At 34.3% G+C, this 19,854-nt stretch overlaps 1 long non-coding RNA gene across 1 annotated transcript; it reads right to left on the bottom strand.

Moving 5' to 3' along the window:
• Positions 1-12,194: 12,194 nt before the first annotated feature.
• LOC132544916 (uncharacterized) lies at positions 12,195-13,837 on the bottom strand. Its single transcript, XR_009554021.1, has 3 exons — positions 13,589-13,837; positions 12,573-13,229; positions 12,195-12,398 (listed from the first exon to the last, which is right to left on the bottom strand). It is a non-coding gene; the product is annotated as an uncharacterized LOC132544916 (long non-coding RNA).
• Positions 13,838-19,854: the final 6,017 nt, after the last annotated feature.

Here is a 19,854-nt window from a genome sequence, read left to right as displayed (position 1 = left end):
AAACACCAAACCAAAGAAACATTATATGTCCGAAAAACCCCAAAGAAAAACTCATATGTAACACTAAAAAAACCCTGTGTAGATTTGCTGGCAAGCCAATAGATTCTGACAGAAGTATAACTTAGATGTAATACAAATAAATCTGGCAATCTGACTCTTATTTACTGCTTCTCATATGAAGATGGGGTTTCAAAGAAATTTGGGTCTGTTTATGTCATAATAAGTGGATTTATCGGAAATATTCTGTCCATAAGCCTAGAATTAGCGCGAGTAAAAAAATCTCCTCTGGAAACATATGCTTGTTATATTTCTGGTGAGTATCTTGCTCTTTCTTATGTTAATACATAGTTGCTTTCTGTTGAACATCTAATTGCAAAATCAATCTGTAGGCAAATGTTTACATATTTTTTTTGTTTCTTTCAAAAGCAGATACTTGTGATAATTCATAAACAAATGGCCTGTGGATCTTAATAGTCATCTGAGTTGTGCCTGGATTATGATTTCATTTATAATTTCTATAAGAATTTTATAACTATGGAAAAAAAACCTTCTAGGTTTGCCCTTTAAGGTCTCTTACCTTTGATCCCTAAATTTTACAATTTTGAGCCACCTTGCCCTAAGGATGCTTCTGACCAAATGTAGCTGAAATCAACCTACCAGTTTAACATCTCAGAAATATTATTTCCTATATGATATACACTATGGGCACTAGCGGGGCAGGACAATCTCAATAGGAGTTTAACAGCTATGAAAGAAAGTCAGTCCTGACACTATTTTTGAAGGAGATTAAAAAATTGGCTATTTTTCAAATTTAGGCCACCTTCCTTGGGCCTCTGGATGATCAGACTCCTGAATTTCACATTTTTGAACTGTGTATTTCCTTAGAGATTCTTGTGGCCATATATGAATAAAACTGTCTGGCTAGTTTTTAAGATTTTGAAAATATGAAAATAGTCATGCTCTATGGACCATGCATGGTGACGGAATAGATGTGATGACGGTACATAAAGAAATATGTTATATATATATATATCAGCATACCAATAGGTTCAACCAGAAACTTAAAATAATCCCTTACAGGCTACATCACTTGCCTCTTTTTGTTTTATGTCCTCTGATGATTGTGACTTTGGAAAAGCAATTCATTTGAAATAAATTATTCGATTAAATCAAATTTGAGTTTCTACAGAAATAGAGAAATCTCCTATGTTACATTTACTGTATAATATGAAGGGTTTCAATGTGTTGATCATGTTTATAAGTCACTCTGGCATATTGGTTTTTCGTATTTGTGTTTCTCTCGGTTAGAAATTGATAAATATGCTAACGAGTTCAGCTTGTTAAATTTTCACTAATTTGTTATTAGGTGCTAGAGGGATGTTGATATTTTCAGTTTCATGCCTTAAGCACCAGTGGATTGCGTTTAATTTTGTGCCATACCCACACTCCATCCCTTACAACAGGCATCAACTTGATATATTAAAACTGTTTTAAATTGCAACTGACCTGCTTTGTTATTCACGGTATGGCAATGTAAGTTACAGACCAGACGTGTTCAGGAGGGCTTAAAAATTCTCACAGAATATTTTCTCGGTCTCTTACTTAAAATATATGATTAGGTTTATTGTCTTTTTAGTAATAATAAGTACTGGTATTATTTTTGTACATTGTAACCGATAATTATCTTCCCCAGATGACTTATCCAAGGCCATTTACGAGTCAATTCGTATCTCATTAGTTATTTCAGAGTCAGCTGACTTCTCATCACTCTCCTAATGAGTCAAGTCTGCCTTGCACTACTATGCAAATTACTCCACAAAGTGTTTTTTGGAGTCTAGACAATTATCAGCGTCGCTTCAGTCAAGTGGCTTTTCCTGGTTCATTTGGCTGTTAATCAGTAGCTTCTGTGACACCTTACTGACGAGTCACCTCACTTCTCTAGACACTTCAGAGTCATGTAACGTCTCTTGATTCAGAGTCTAGCTCGATATTACCCTTACTGACGAGTCACCTCACTTCTCTGGACACTTCAGTCATGTAACGTCTCTTGATTCAGAGTCTAGCTCGATATTACCCTTACTGACGAGTCACCTCACTTCTCTGGACACTTCAGTCATGTAACGCCTCTTGATTTTGAGTCTAGCTAGATATTACCGTGTCAAGCAAGGGATCTTGATTCAGAGTGTTGCTGAGATCACTGAAACAACTTTATAATCCTTCAGGTCAGAAAGCTTCTTATGACTACTATCATTGTTTTTTGAAAGAAGTTTGACACTTAAAAATATAACATACACTTGACCTCTGACCTTAAAAGTGGGTTATGTCATTCATTCAAACAAGCCACATGCCAATACCATATTTGTAGGCTTTATTGTACAAAAGACAAAGTAAATTTCGACCTGTTCAAAGTCACAAGAACTCCTGTATAGACAAATGCTATCTGTACATATTTGAAGAATATTTTCTGTCTCATGACCCATAGCCTCAAAATGTTGAAGATAAAGTCATCAGAAATTTGTTAAGTGACTTGTGAAATAAAAACAATTGTTTTAAAGAAATTGAGGACAGAAAAGGAATGTATGATGATAGTCGATGCTATACTTATCTCTGAGCATAATTAGCAAACAGCAGGCACATTCTTGAGTTGAACGCATAATTTTGAAAGAACAATTTGTTCATTTAAAGACTTTACGTCTCCATCAATGATAATTGTATAATCCTGGTGTATATGTTTTTCCTGTTTTTTATGGTAAAAGGTATCAGAGACTAAGTCTATTGACAACTTCTCCACGTCAAAATCTGACTTAAAGATTAATTTCTTCTCATAAAAGATTTAGGGAAGTGTCAGTTTAATCCATGTTATATTGTAAGATATCCACTCAAGTGTTTTGGCAGAAATATAAGCAGGAAAGCACCATCTCAAGACTGACCTTTTACAAATACCCAAGTCATAAATTTTCATCTGCTATAACATGTACTACGGAAGTGCCAAAGTTTGTTTTTAAAACATGCATGCCAGACCCATGCACTTAGCTTTTGGACTTTGACTCGGAAAATTAATATTTCATTTTGATACACCTCTGATCCACTTTAAAGCCTTTCCATTAAGAGGACATTATTCAAATGTAGTAATTTCCATCTAGTAGGAATGCAAATATATCTATTCAAGTGAAAAAAAATCCAAATTATAATTAAATAAAAAGCAGAAGAGATCTTATTTTCCAAAATATATCTATCCATTTCATTTTTGTATTTTAGTTTCTTGCATGATATACAGACCTTGGTTGAAAATATGAATATTTAAAAAGGAGGCCATTCCATCATTTTTCTATTGTAGAAAGGCCCTTAAAAGTAATATTGCAGTTAATTTTGTGTTATTTACTATTGATTTACACAGATAAACACAGGCTGCAAACTTCAACTCAGAAGATTTTTTCCCATTTACCAAACAGTAATTCTTTTCCGCAGAAGAACTTCAAAGATACCTTAATTGTCATCAGCTTCTTTCTCTTTTAATTTTAATTTACATGTTTTATTATACCATCCCAGTAAAACCCCAAAACAGCATGAAAATGAACAATCTGGTGACAGTAACTACTGCGTAACTAATAAATCTAATATATGTTTTGAAATCAACAACCACCCATCACATTTCTCCTCATCTTCCCCCTCGTTTTTTTTTTTTTTTTTGCCATGAAATATTCTCACTGCCATCTTTAAGCCATCAAGTATCTCCAGTGAAATCTAGGTCGTTTTAAAGATTTAATGTTTTATGGCTCTTGTACAGGGTTCTCCGTTCACTTTTCATTATGGGATGTTAGCCTCAATAATAAACTTTCAAGTGGCTATAAGGAAAACAGGAAGTGGAAGACGAGATTTTCATACTGACATCAACATGTACTCTTCAAATTTTTTTTAAGAGTCTTTTTGCTATTTTGCATTATGTGTCACCAAAGTCTCCACTAACACGTGTCTGAAGGAGTTTTCTGAGAGCAGTTATTCTGATGTAAAAGATTTATCAGATATACATTTTTTTTGTAGAAAAATGTAACTTATATTACTTTAATTATCTAATGATAAAAATGAACTAGGTAAAGTACTTTTTTCATTTTCTCTACCATAATTTTCCTCCTTCCCTCCTCTCCTCCCTCTTCCCCTCCCTCCTCAGCCCCCTTCCTGAAAGCTAACACATGTTCCTGCTTTGATAGCTTCCATATTTCACATATTCCTACTCTCTTGAAAAAAAAATCTCCTTGAAATCTCCATCAAGCCTGTAGTTAAAAAATCTATGTCCCTATTCTCTATATCAATACTGACATTAACTCCCTGTTGGACTGGGATATCTAGGTTAACAAGTCTATGTCCCTATCTTCTATAACAACACTGTAGTTAACTCCCTGTTGGACTGGGATATCTAGGTTAACAAGTCTATGTCCCTATTCTCAATATCAATACTGTAGTTAACTCCCTGTTGGACTGGGATATCTAGGTTAACAAGTCAATGTCCCTATCGTCTATAACAACACTGTAGTTACCTCCCTGTTGGACTGGGATATCTAGGTTAACAAGTCTATGTCCCTATTCTCAATATCAATACTGTAGTTAACTCCCTGTTGGACTGGGATATCTAGGTTAACAAGTCAATGTCCCTATCGTCTATAACAACACTGTAGTTACCTCCCTGTTGGACTGGGATATCTAGGTTAACAAGACTATGTCCCTATTCTCTATAACAACACTGTAGTTAACTCCCTGTTGGACTGGGATATCTAGTTAACAAGTCTATGTCCCTATCTTCTATATCAATACTGTAGTTAACTCCCTGTTGGACTGGGATATCTAGGTTAACAAGTCAATGTCCCTATCATCTATAACAACACTGTAGTTAACTCCCTGTTGGACTGGGATATCTAGGTTAACAAGTCTATGTCGCTATTCTCTATATCAATACTGTAGTTAACTCCCTGTTGGACTGGGATATCTAGGTTAACAAGTCTATGTCGCTATTCTCTATATCAGTACTGCAGTTAACTCCCTGTTGGACTGGGATATCTAGGTTAACAAGTCTATGTCCCTATCTTCTATAACAACACTGTAGTTAACTCCCTGTTGGACTGGGATATCTAGGTTAACAAGTCTGTCTCCATTTTCTATATCAATACTGACATTAACTCCCTGTTGGGCTTGAATGTGTAATTCATATAGATTTCTGTATAAAACATATAAAACATGATTTTAACTTCTATAAAAATGTGATAATCCTTGAATAGAATGCATGCTCAATATGAATATTAGATAACTTGATCGCCTTATTCTCTCTCTATTCAAGACCACATGTGTTTGAATTTTCGTTACAAATGTAACATGTAGTTTTAGCCTGGATACTGTGACACATGCATGTAACTCTCAATTCAGATGATTTAGAGACAAAGCACAGATTATAGAGGAAACCTTTTATGTTTCGTTTACTCCTCATTAAGTTTAATATCTGACATTTAGAGGAGTACTTTGATGCCTCTGACCTCTGGCAGGGAGTCAAGCACAGATACATCACAGTATCAAACATAAAATATAAAGCCTTGCGTACTGTATCTTAATAAGTATCATTTAACTATACCAGTCTGTATTGATTTAAAAATTCATAAACTTAAAGAAGTCTGGTAAATACCAGCTGCAAGATACCACTCGATTGGTTGAGCATCAGACTAGTAAGCCAGGGCTCCAGGTTCAAATCCTAGCCGAGGCATTGAAATAAGTAATGACCTCAGTTACAAGAAGTCTGCATGAAAACAATATGTAGTTCTTTATTTCATTTGATGACTTCAAGGAAACATTGAAGACACTGAAATACAAACATATCAAAATCTAAACTAGACTGAAGTAAACAGCTCTATAAGGACCAAGAGTTTCTTTCAGAATGGGAGGATTTTGGTTTTAACGTAGACGTACTTTCACCGAAATGTTCATCATAGACTACATTTACTTGACAATAATTAAGCCATACCATTGGTGCATGTTCAGTAAAATTATCAAGAAATACTATTCCATTGTACCCATCAGGACTTTCAGTCAGAAGTTCAGTGTTGGTTACCTGGGCAGAGATGTGATTGACTGTAGATTTTGCCCCTGAAACACTTAGCAGAGCTGTGATTGGATGCTGGTTTCCATAGTAACACCAAGCAGAATTGTGATTGGTACATTGTAGTAGATTGCTACTATGTTGGTTGTGACATCATAATTCAATAGTAACACAGACTGCCATTATATGATGAAGAGAAAGGAACACTTACTCCAACTTGATAGGAAACCTGACATTCTAATTTTAACCGACTATTGTTGGTAAAATCTGGGGCTTTATCTATACATTTGATAAGAAGTGAAAACTTCCATAAGATCCTTCAAAACTCAAAACACACAAACAAACAAAAAACAACAACAAAAACCCAAGCAAGCAAACAGAACACTTGAATTCATTGCATCTCTCTGTGTAATATTGCAGTACTAAGCTTTGAAATTAGATTTTCCTTTACAAGTTCTTTACAACTTATCAAGAAACACTGGGTGAGGTACAAAATGAACAGTAGGTCTTTCATGGCAAACCACTGAGTATATTTCTTCTATGATTCCATACACACGATATCAGTCTGTAATTACATAACCATTCACAACGAGGAAATCATGTAAATATTCTATGTCCCACACGGAATTTATTACATAATCTTACCACACTCATATCCTTTCTATAATATTTATAAAATAGAGGCATGTATGATGAAAATTCTAAGGAACTGAATTGGGTTGAAAATCATTCAAACATCAAAATAAGAAGATGGATCAATACAGTAAACATACAGGGACAGACAGAAGGACGATTATTTTTCGATACATAGAAAATGTTCAGCTGTTAATCTGATACTGTTTTAGGACAAAACATTCAAAGATATATTAAAAAGAAACAAAGAATTTTATCACAATTTATAAAAATGTAGGACATGTAAAAAATAAAAAGTGATATTATCACCGTATAGTCACTAACACGAAATACCAATCACATAGGACACAAAATCAACAAACACATTGCACAGCCTTTTCGTTTCTGTAATCTTTTTAAAAAAATCAATGAACAAAAAGAGAGATTATCAACTACACTTTGATTCCTCGATCTAAGTGTGATGATCACGTAGAAGATAAATTTGACAATTTACGGAGACCATATTTTGTAGAATTTTAAATATTCAGTTGACATAATCAACTCTGCAGCAGTAGGACATGAATGTCTCTTGGCCAGTTCTGTTTCCAAACTTACTACAGTAATTGGTTGTTACATTCAACGATAACACATCCACTTTTTATCTCAATATTTATTCACTTTTGTTTAATCAATCGTCAGATCTGTAAAAAATGACAAAATGCTGGCACTAGATTAGACAGACATGCAAATACTGTTGTGGAAATGTACTAACTGACCCTCAGGAGAATGGAAAGGTTTTTATAGAAAAACATTAAGATAAAAAACAACCAACCAAATTTCTGCTGTTAAACTCCAGATTTTGGCAGCTTCTGAAGATGGAAATGTCTTTGTTTGTGGCAATCCTTCTTATAAACAGAATTTTTGTATGTTAGGAATGTATGATAGACAGATCAATTCATTTTTTACAACAATACATTGTATTTGCATATTTTTTGTAATATCTCACATTTAATATATATCAATGAACACCAGCATAAAATACAATTGTAATACAGGTGCTGAAAGTTAATAGACTATTAGCAGCAGTTGGTATCACAAAATAACAACCAACTTAGTAAGTTACGTTAGTTTACCTATAAAGTTTGGGATGTAACAACATGAGGTTGAGTCGGCAGTCAAATACAACAAGATTATCTGTGATATTGATAAATGCTCCCCAAAAATGACTTTATTTTGTCAAAGGGCAATAATTCTGTAATTAAGAAGTTGCAGGCCCTGAATATAGTATTCTGCACATTCTCTTAGTATGACCAATGTATACACCAAGTTTCAATAACTCCTAAATTATGCAAAAGAGAGTTATGGTTCTTGTACACTGCACTTCTCATTATCGAGATCTATCTATCTGTGAAGTTTCATGTTGATACCTCTTATTGTTTATGTGATATGTTCCAGACAAAATTATGACAGACGAACGGAGAGACAAACAGTCAAACAAACTGACGTAAGGACAAAGCGGTGACTTTATTTTTTCCCTTTGGGGAGCATAATAACCTCTCATGGTATTTATACTTGATATAAAATACAAAAAAACAATTCAAATTTAAGAAAAGATGATGATAGATTGATAGCATTGTCACATTGACACTAATCTGTTTTAACCAATAATATCATCTCTATAATTGTGTTACAAGTAACACTATTCTAAAAAATGGTATCTGTTAACATTCCCAGCTTGCATAAAAACAAAATATAAAATATAATGATTGTCAAATATGTTTCTGTAACTTTGCTAAACAATAGATATTTTTTTTGTAAATCATTCAGATCACAGAGCACCTAGAGAAAAAATTTAGTCTGTGTGCCTTGTTTTTTCTCCTTGTCAAATCAGCACTGTTGATGTGCTGCATCGATATCACTTTTTAATCTCCTATATTCATCTGAGCTAAGGGCAGGGTAAAGACAGGGTTTAGGTGTCTTGAGTGTATCTATAAGTAGCCTAGATATACATACAGTTCCCTTATCTCTCACGATCACGAAACCAAGAAAATCTTATAGGATAAGACACCCTTGGTGTCAGATAAACTCGCCATAAATCACACGAAAATTGTTTTTAAGTAATATCTTCAAATTTTGACTGTTCCATTCATAAAAAAAAGATGAAAATCTTTATTTCACACCGGTTTCATTCACATAGGAAGGCATAAATGTGTTTATATTTATCAACAAATATTCAAAGATATTTCTCAATTACACTTAATTCCAAAAGTACTGGTAAAGGCAGGAGCAGATATCAATAAATGTTTGGTTAGGTTGATTGAAAACAGGGAACTATGTTAAATAACAATATCTTTTTATTTCACTATTAAAAAAGTCTTCAATCTTGTTATATAACGAAGAGCATAACACTGTTAACATATTTCCTTTCTTTAATTATATCTGAAAATTCAAAAGCTTGTTGTCTCAGAATTTTCAATCTCATTATTGCTTTATCTTGGATTAAATGATCCTGGATAAAGTTTTATGATATCACATACACAGCCTGTCTAATAAAGACATTTGTGATGAATTAAAAGATTAGATAGAGTACATCATTATACATAGCCATGTTTTTGGTAAACCAGCATTGTAGCATTGCAGCCATTGTAGAAAAAACCCAGTGTGTTTATTTCAGAATGTGAAATAAATATCTTTTATATCTTATTCGTGAAGTTGATGTCTTTTTCTTAAGCTTGTGATAACAATGAAAATGGTGGATTTTTATGGAACGCACTGTTGAGAATCAGGTACCCGCAAACCAATATTTCAACTGAGGTATCACATGAAATGCCTCTCTTTCGTGAAATAAACGTTTCTTTACAGTTTACATCATTGCTGCATTTTGTGTAACACCCCCTCCCCAAAAAATCTCCTCTAAACAAATAAAAAACAACTCTAGCTTTTTGAGTTAATTTCTTTCCATCTGCTACTGTCCATAAAAGTGCTGGAAAGCACAGTCCCATCATCACATAAATCTGTCTTTGTTATCTGCCAAATCTTAATTGTGATATTTGTATATTGATTAGAAATTGAATTTCCTGTGACTTCTTCGCAAAATCAATTCTGACAATAAAATACAGTACTTGGGTCATGTTTTCTGCATCTTTTTTCTGGACTATTGCTGCAGATGTTTATTCATAGGTCTTTTAAATATTCAATATTTTCATATTTCCTTTGAAGTGCAATCTGACACACACATCTTGCTCAGTTGAATGTTTATTCATTTGTAAGAAAATCAGAAAAATTATATTTTTTCATTTTTTTTTTTCTTTACGTTTTTCTAAGCTAACCAGGCTAAGAAAACCATGAAGATCTTGAGTTAAGGTTTCTCTTGAGTTTAAGTTTCTCTCAATTTTGGTTTCTCCATGTTAAAGTTTCTCTCAAGTTCAAGTTTCTCTCAAAATTATGTTTCTCTCGACTTGAGATTTCTTGCAAGTTTATGTTTCTTTTGAGTTTAAGTTAGGCAATCTGGTTACCCGATAATCAAAAATACAACAACAACAACCTTCCTTTTTTTTGCTGCTTTGTTTTGAAAGCCAAAATTTTTGGAAAAAACCTAACGGAAAACTTAAGTGTTAATTGATGTTAATGTACCTGTAAAGCTTCCTATCAGCTCCTAAGTCACTCTACACCTGAATGAGCCCTGGTTGTATTTATCTATTTCGTGAAAAACAAAATGTACTTGTTGTTACAACACTTATTTTCTAAAGTGTCTCATTAATTATTCCAATATTTCAAAGTTAGCCTCTGGAAGTTTGTGAACTAGAGTGTGAATGTCATGAATATGCAGTGTCTTTGATTCTTGTTCGGAAAATATATACACTTACATGCTATTACTCTCTGTCTAGTCTATATTATACAAAAAAAAACAAGAAAATAAAATCCAATATACAGTTTGTCAAGGAATCATTATGGCCTCCTTCCTGACAGGAAGCCAAACATGAAAATTCAGCTACCATACAATTGAAAGGGGTTTTTGCAATATGACCAAGATCTCATTCAAAGGTGAAGGTCATCAATTGTGTTAAATCCTAATTGATGAATTTTTTTTTTTTTTTTTTTGCAAATATGATGGTAAAAATTTAAGTAATTTGACAGAAACCAAGATGTTATCTACTTAATTTTCCACAGTCCCATAACTCAAATATCAATGGTTTCAGGCTAAGATCTTAGTTACATCTATAAGAAACATGACAGATATATGGTTTTAATCAGAGAGTTAAGAATGAATAATTTGATGAAAACTAAGAAATTATATATTTTAGTAATGTACAGGTCCCATCATTCTGGCAATTTCTGACCAAAAGTAAACTCATCTGAGATCTCAATAATATAACACAACATACCAAATTTTGTTCAAATCTGACAATAAAGATTAAAAACTATTTAACAGAAGCTATAACTTGAGCAAATGTTGGCAGATTTTTTGACCAATATCAAACTCATCTGAGATCTCACTGACATACACCAAAAGTCTGTATATGTCGTTATTTGATGGAAACCATGAAATTACCTAACTTAACCATTTTTAAATGGTTAAATGCCCTCCCCCAACCACCCAATCTTCAACGAAAATGAAACAAACATAAAAATATCATAAAAACATGTTCTTTTATCTGTGAAAGATATTAACACTTAATTATAGGTTAGCAGCAGCTTTCTCGGAAAATTTGGACAGGTTCATGTTTTCTAGCTGTTGGCCTAAGACAATCACATAGTAAATACATCAAATTGAATACATTTTGTTTAGACAACAGACATATCTGAATGACTGTGGTTGTATTTTGACATCAAACCCTCACAAAAAGTTCACTAAATCTAAGAATCAATAAACACATGAAAAACAAATCTAGTGCACAAAAGCCATAGTGGCTTTGATGCTCTTAAACATCATTTTTACAATCTATGGAATATTTTCTCCATCATCATCATTTTGAAGTAAAATTTTCAAACATTTATAGAACTTTCTACTCATCATTCTGAAACCCAATAATTTTTTCTCACATTTGTTTAAAAATGCAGGAACTTATTGCTGCATAAAATGCTTATAACTTCAAATATCCCCTGATTGACAAAGTTTTCCAATGTTAACAAAGAGCCTTGATTAGGGAGCTGATCAATCTCAGCTCCATCACAGAGTTGTGTACCCTGTACAGAAAACATCTAAGCAGTGGGTGATCAAATATCCTTCATTTGGTTTGTACTCTCTACAATCAACATGGGTTGAAATCTTAATATCAATGGCATGCTAATTTGTGGCTAATAGTGACTATATTGTGATCATGTGATATAAATCCCCAAACATCCACTCATTAACTCATTCTACACTACATGTAATAATGAAAAAAGAAAGTGTGTATATCAATTGTTTTATTGTAAAATCCATATGTAAAACCATATGTTACATTTTGTTTCTCTACAATACATCATCTTCATAATAATACAGTCAATCCAACTCATGGTCAATCAGGAATGTTCTGTCCGACAACCTAATGTGTCCAACATTGCAGGAAAATTTGGCTCTTGGCACACGTTACTCCACTGCATCCCAAACATGTTTGATAGGAGACAAATCTGGTAACACAGCATGTTATCCTAGTATGACAAAGTTTTGCTGCTCTAAATGTGTGCCAACAACACATGAAGTGTGATGTCGTAAGTTGTCCTGCTGCAAAATAATGTTTGAAATATAAACTTTATTTATTTTACAACATTTGCAAAACAAGTTATAGAAATTCATACTAATCACTCTTGTTGGCCCTGATGCAAATGTGGATGCAGATGTGGGATGAATCCGGAGGACCTGAGGAATACCCATATGGTTGGGCAAGTGAACACCTACCTTTCCATGTCCGTTCCAGGAATCCAACCCGGGACAGCTAGGTGAAAAGCAAGTGTGTTACTGCTACACCAACTTAAATAATGTTTTGCTGTCTACCAAGGTTTAATGCAAGAAAATGATGGCATACATTCATGGTAGTGTACATTGATTTCTTTTCTCTATAACAGAGGAGGTCCTTTCATGTGTTGCAATGCCATCCCAGACCACAACGATTTCTCTGCTGAATTGATGACTGTTCTCGCTGTTAAGTCCTAGAATTCTTCTCACAGTTGATGAAAATGACTGTAACTGATTATGCAAACATTATGTCCATATTTGCATGCCTTGCTGATGTGACATCACATGCAGATGTCCTGGTTGACCCTGTTCCCGTGACGTGTTCCTCTGTTGGAAACACCTCCACAAATCATTTACATCCACCTCGAACTGTCTTGCCACATTATTCTGAGATATTACAATCTCCAGCTGCCAGAAGCACAAAAATGTTCATACTCTTCCAGAACACCTTGTCTTATTCTTGCACCTTTTACAGGCGTCTCTGTGTAAATCATTCTTTTGTTCATATTTCGCCTTCGTTTTATGGAATTAGAGTTTGGATTATGATTGCCATGTTGGTATTTTATTGATGTTTCTTCATCCATTATGGTATTTCCCCTCCTGAAAAAAAAATAAAAATCTGATAGAGTGCCCACAAATGCAAGATCTTTTGATTGCTCTCTTATTTGGCATTGCCTAGGTTTTAAACTTGAAGTTTTTACCAGTCAATTTAAGATTTTTATAATTCAAAATATGATTTTCCAAATTATCAGTAAGAAAAATATTCTGAAAGTTTTTGGTATACACAATTTCGTTCATCTTTTAGTATATTTAAACATAAACCTTGCAATCAGTACCATTCGTATACAGTATAGCACAATGCTCTGAAATAGTGTAACAATCTGTAGGTCCCTTCAGTCTGTCACTAACAACACTACAAAACCTACTTTTACTCTACCTAGTCAATCAACATTTCCTACCTATTGATATCCTTTTCCTCTCTCTTATAGAACTGTGGTTCCACCTCTCTCAAGTTACTTCCTGTTTTTCTATCCATACAATGATAACCGCCTCCTTTCCCCAGTCCGAGGTCAATACCTGATAGTGTTGGTCAGTCCCATATCTTTATTTCCATCTTTTCTGGTATATATATCTTAACTCATATCCTTTGTCGATGACGTTTTTCTTCAGAGTTCCATCATCAACAGAATAAAATAGTTCCCCTCTTCCATCTTCTCTCAAATTATCCCTTCTTTTTCAGCCAGATGTGACCTTTCCAATCAAATTTTCAGTGCATCACTATCAAAATCGCAGACTCGCAATCATTAAAAACCATACTGTGAAAATAAGTGTCAAGATTTCATTTTATAAAAGTAACTGATTTTAAAGGAAAGAAAACACCTAGAGTTGGTAATAGACATGCTTATCATCAAACTAGGTTTTAAAAACGGGATATTCTTAAGTCTTAACAGGTAACAGAAATAAAGATTTTTAATTTTTACAGGCCTTCAGACCAAAAACAACTTTGCAGAAAACATCAAGCAAAAAACAATATCCAAAGAGGAAGAAAGTTCTGATCTTGTTTGGTGAAAAAAGGTAGAGAGGAAATGGCTCATTAATATACATGCTTTCAAACATGAGCATCTTAATGAGAAATTTCGGCTCTAGCTTTTTATGATGTTTTTTGGTAATCAGGTGTAGTATGATAAAGTGAAGCCCATGGTAAAGTGAACCGTGGTTCATTTCACCATTATGGTGAAAAGAATCCCTCAATGGTAAAGTGTAGCCACTTAATATTTTGTTCTAAACTGCTGTTTCTTCACTGAATTTTTTACCAGTTTACTTAATTATGTTCCTCAATACATAATAAAATCAAAATAAAACAGGGTGGGGAAATTTAGGTTGGGTGGGGGGAAGGGGGGAGGTGGGGGATGCGTGTGTTTACTTCACCATGGCCATGTGTTGATTTGATTGAATCAATGTGAATAGCAAGAAAATTGGTGAAAAAAAGTTAATTAGTAAGTAAATACTGTTATGCTTCACTTAACCACGGCCATGATGAAGTGAACCCCCTGCTCATGCCCCACCCTAAATTTCCTCACCCTAGACACATTTTTTGCTATTTGTGTGTTTATTTGAATTAATAAGTATGATAAGAAGAAAAATTGATTGAGAAAAGTTAATTAGTAAGAAAATGATGTAATGCTTTACTTTACCATGGCCCAGCCCCACCCTTAATTTCCCTACCCTTGTTATATTTTAGTTTTATCTTGTTTTGAGGAACCTAATTAAACAATGTGATAAGAAATTAAGTGAAGAAATACCGATTGAAAATAAAATATGAAATGGCTTTACTTCACCATGCGGGGGTTCACTTCACCATATTGGTTCACTTCACCATATTGGTTCGTATTTTAACCCCGGTTCATTTCCCCATGCTCCACAATACCATGCTACACCAGGTATACATTGTTTAAGGCCTAATCAGAAACAACTTCAGTATCAAATTAAAGTTTTTATCAAAAGAGAACTTTTGTTTTTGTATATAACATTTTATCATATAAGTGTCACTGGTCAAGATATGTACCAGGTATTGTTTGATATTTTGTGGTATTACACTGCAACAAGCAAGTTGTCCATTGGGTGTCTCTCAGGTGAATATAGCAATCCGGTGTCATGCATAAAAAGTACCCCCTACTAAAACATATCTGGCTACTGTTTATGCAGGTACATTTTATGCATTACACCATTATTTTTGACCAATCAGAAGCGTAGATAGTCGTCGTATAGTAAAATAATTATTGACCTGTTTTCAGGTGAATGAAGACAAGTTAATAATTGTATCATATACACTGTACAGTTGGACATCACAAAGCATTAGCCCTATAACAGGTACAAGTAGAAATAACCTAATTCAAGTTAGGATGCTTCAGTTTTGAAAAGAAAAATCTTTGACAGAAATCTATGCCATGACAGCACATTTTTAAAAGTTTAAAACCTTCCATACACCAAACTTCATAGTGGATCTTAAATGCACATGTACATATGCACAGGTATGGAAATGGATAGCCCATTAGTGTTCATTTTCAGTATCAGTCATCAGAAATGATGTTGTAGTAGACAGCCAAGGTCTGCAGGTCCCATCAGAACCAGATAACACTGCTACACATAGTGATTATAAAGTCACTTTATCATCACAATGTCTAATATTACACAAAACTATAGTTAGCATGCTTCATTAACTTTCTAAATCAAACATTCAAAATCAATATATATCAAAACCACAACAATACAAAATTGTCATTTTTTTGTCAGTAAGTAGTTACTTATGATCAAAGAAGATGGATATTCTTTTCAGTTTTGCTAATGAAGAATATTAAACTTAGGTTTGAAATTAAGGTGTTTTGCTATCAAGCTTATAAAACATATTAAATGTAGTTGTTTTCCCTCCAACCTGTTTTATCATGACACCTGTCTATATAGACTCCTGAAATAGGTCTACTTACAATGAAGTTATGTCCACAATTACACAAAAATCCCGTCCTACATTTTTCTTCATCCAAATTTACTGCACAGCAGCTGCAGCTGGATCTATCTACCCCTAGAAACTTCTCAAACATTTCTGTGTACGACAAACAATATATGTTATCACATATACACACCCTACACTTTACACTTCAGATTCCAGACACACTTTAACTGAGAAATTAAGTAATTTAAGAAATGAATACTGGTAAGATAGAGCTAACTAAAGTGATTTCCATCACATGAATAACACAGAGGGGAGTGACCAGATATTTTATACACAGGAATAACACAGAAGAGAGTGACCAGATATTTATACACAGGAATAACACAGAGGGGAGTCACCAGATATTTTATATACAAGAATAACACAGAGGGGAGTGATCAGATATTTATACACAGGAATAACACAGAGGGGAGTGACCAGATATTTTATACACAGGAATAACACAGAGGGAAGTGACCAGATATTTATACACAGGAATAGCACAGAGGGGAGTGACCAGATATTTTATACACAGGAATAACACAGAGGGGAGTCACCAGATATTTATACACAGGAATAACACAGAGGGGAGTGACCAGATATCTTATACACAGGAATAACACAGAGGGGAGTGACCAGATATTTATACACAGGAATAACACAGAGGGGAGTGACAAGATATTTATACACAGGAATAACACAGAGGAATAACACAGAGGAGAGTGACCAGATATTTTATACACAGGAATAACACAGAGGGGAGTCATCAGATATTTATACACAGGAACAACACAGAGGGGAGTGACAAGATATTTATACACAGGAATAACACAGAGGAGAGTGACCAGATATTTATACATAGGAATAACACAGAGGAGAGTGACCAGATATTTATACACAGGAATAACACAGAGGGGAGTCATCGGATATTTATACACAGGAACAACACAGAGGGGAGTGACAAGATATTTATACACAGGAATAACACAGAGGAGAGTGACCAGATATTTATACACAGGAATAACACAGAGGAGAGTGACCAGATATTTATACATAGGAATAACACAGAGGAGAGTGACCAGATATTTGTACACAGGAATAACACAGAGGGGAGTGACCAGATGTTTTATACACAGGAATAACACAGAGGAAAGTGACCAGATATTTATACACAGGAATAACACAGAGGGGAGTGACCAGATATTTTATACACAGGAATAACACAGAGGGGAGTCACCAGATATTTATACACAGGAATAACACAGAGGGGAGTGACAAGATATTTATACACAGGAATAACACAGAGGAATAACACAGAGGAGAGTGACCAGATATTTATACACAGGAATAACACAGAGGGGAGTCATCAGATATTTATACACAGGAACAACACAGAGGGGAGTGACAAGATATTTATACACAGGAATAACACAAGGAGAGTCACCAGATATTTATACACAGGAATAACACAGAGGGGAGTGACCAGATATTTTATACACAGGAATAACATATACAGTATAAGCCCTTCAATGTGCTGATTGCACTACAAGTACACCATTTTTATTATGTAATAAACCAAGGGGGCAACATACCAGTTTTGACTTCAAGTCAGGATGGGGTTATTGAAAAACACTTTGATATCAGCTATCAGGTGGGTTTACATGTTAAGAAGATATATTAGATTTGATAATAAAACTTTACAGATGAAAATTACATCCCAAATTTCCAATCAATCACTTCTTTTCAACAACAAATTTAGCCATTTCAGCAGATAAGGATATCAATTATACCAAACCTGTTTCATTTACAGATCACATGCCAAAATCCTAGATCCAGAAATTAATCACTGATGTTCAAAAATTAGTCTCAGATGAAGAGCAATGTGCACACACAGAAGAACTCCTAAATGTTTCAGTATTTCATTTCAATCTGAAGTTTTAATTAGTTGCTGAGAGATAAAATCTGTTTCCTGTGCAATTTTTGTGCAGTATGGTCTAAAATGTGTTGTAATTATACATGTTCAGAATATCTTCTAAGAGAAAAAAAAACTTGCACTGAAAGATGCCAGAACATATTTCAAAATCGTTCTGAAATAAAGGCTTAATTGTAAATGCAAAATTATAAGCATTAGAAATCTGGTGTATTTAGCCAACCTGGTCAGCAAGTTTATAGGGTACAGAATCTATACAGAGGGTTCAACATTAACATGTAATGGTCTCAGGACAAGTCAGCTGTTTCAACATATGTGTTTATAATGTATTACTTCATCCAAACATAGTCAATGTAATTATCTTGTAAATACTATTTATTTGTTCCTTAGAACTCAGTGGGAAGCATAGGTGCAGCTATGAATATTTACATCTTCAGACTACATAATGGTTAGGGCTGATTGACCACTGAACTCTGTACAGCATGATCTTCCTTAAGGAAAATCATGTTGTAAGTTCATCTGGTACAAGTATACCAGCGTCTGTATGTGGAAATGTGGCATCATTTGGTTTGCTTTCACAGATGGCAAAGCTTCCTGTAAATAATTCTTCTTAAGAAGCATAAAGCCTAGGGCCATTCTTGGCCTGTTTAAACATCAGTATTTTTTCCTTGCTGACAGGAATGGTACATCCATTTCAGTGTAATTTAGATTGTCAGTATAACTGAGGAGTCCTAGAAGATGGAGACAGCAGTATGATGCAGTTTAATGTATTATTTAACTATACTGTATTTCTATAATAGCAAAGAGTAATGAAAAATACCCTGCCACTGCTGAGGTTCGAACTAATGATACTGTACTGCTGGAGTAGAGGGAAATTCCCACTAAGCTAATAAGGTGACCTGTACTCTCAGTGTAACAGTCCTCCCTCCTTCTCAAAATCTTTGACCCCAAAGACAACAACAACCCAGACTCAATATTTCCAAGGAAGCATCTCAGCCTCCTATAGCTTCTACTTTTGGAGTGGTCGACAGCACCAAGTTTGTATTAGGAAGGAATAAAGAAAAATCTCCTGCTGGGGTTTGAACTAGCAACACTTCGGTCTCTAGTTGGACACCCTCCCGCTGACCTTAGGGAAATTCCCACCAGCCGTAAAGCAACCTGTACTCTCAACTTCAACATTTCATTCTAAATTTGTATTAAAAGGTTTTATTCACTTGTGAGTCTTTCATACAATCTTGACCTACCAGGAAATATCACAGCTTTTCTATATTTCAATAATATTCAGGTGATTTTTCTTTAGTGCATCAACTTCATTAGTGAGAAGAAATTTCAGCGATGGTATAGTATTCATGACTAGAATAAATCAAATCAGGCATATTCTACAAATAGCACAAACTGTGAAAGGAGTCTTGACCACAAGTTGGTCACTCATGACCGGCTCTGTAGGTCAATACAGGACATGCAAACCATTCAACCAAAGAAAGTAACAACACCATAGTATTCACAGCCTTCAGTATTGTGAAAAATCAACAAATAGCATTCACACCTTGTAAAAGAAAGTATTCCTACAACTGATTTCCCCTCCAGTCTATGTTTGAGGTTTTTCTTAGGTTTTCTTGTTATTTTACTTCATTGCTCGTTCATGTAGGTATAATCTGTCTGCCATAATTGTGTGTAAACACTTTGCTCAAATCAGCAGTCAGAGATTTCAGGCTCCAAAAGGACACCCAAACTTACAATGAGACACACAGTCGGTCCTAAGTAGCAATAGTACTATAGAAAAACGAATGCTTTCCAACAGGATA

Source organism: Ylistrum balloti, unplaced genomic scaffold, assembly GCF_031769215.1.
Source record: "Ylistrum balloti isolate Yb309-2 unplaced genomic scaffold, AGI_CSIRO_Ybal_v1 Utg369814, whole genome shotgun sequence".
Taxonomy (NCBI): Eukaryota; Metazoa; Mollusca; class Bivalvia; order Pectinida; family Pectinidae; genus Ylistrum; species Ylistrum balloti.
The sequence above is the reverse complement of the archived record's forward strand: the minus strand, read 5'-3'. Positions and strand labels throughout refer to the sequence as shown.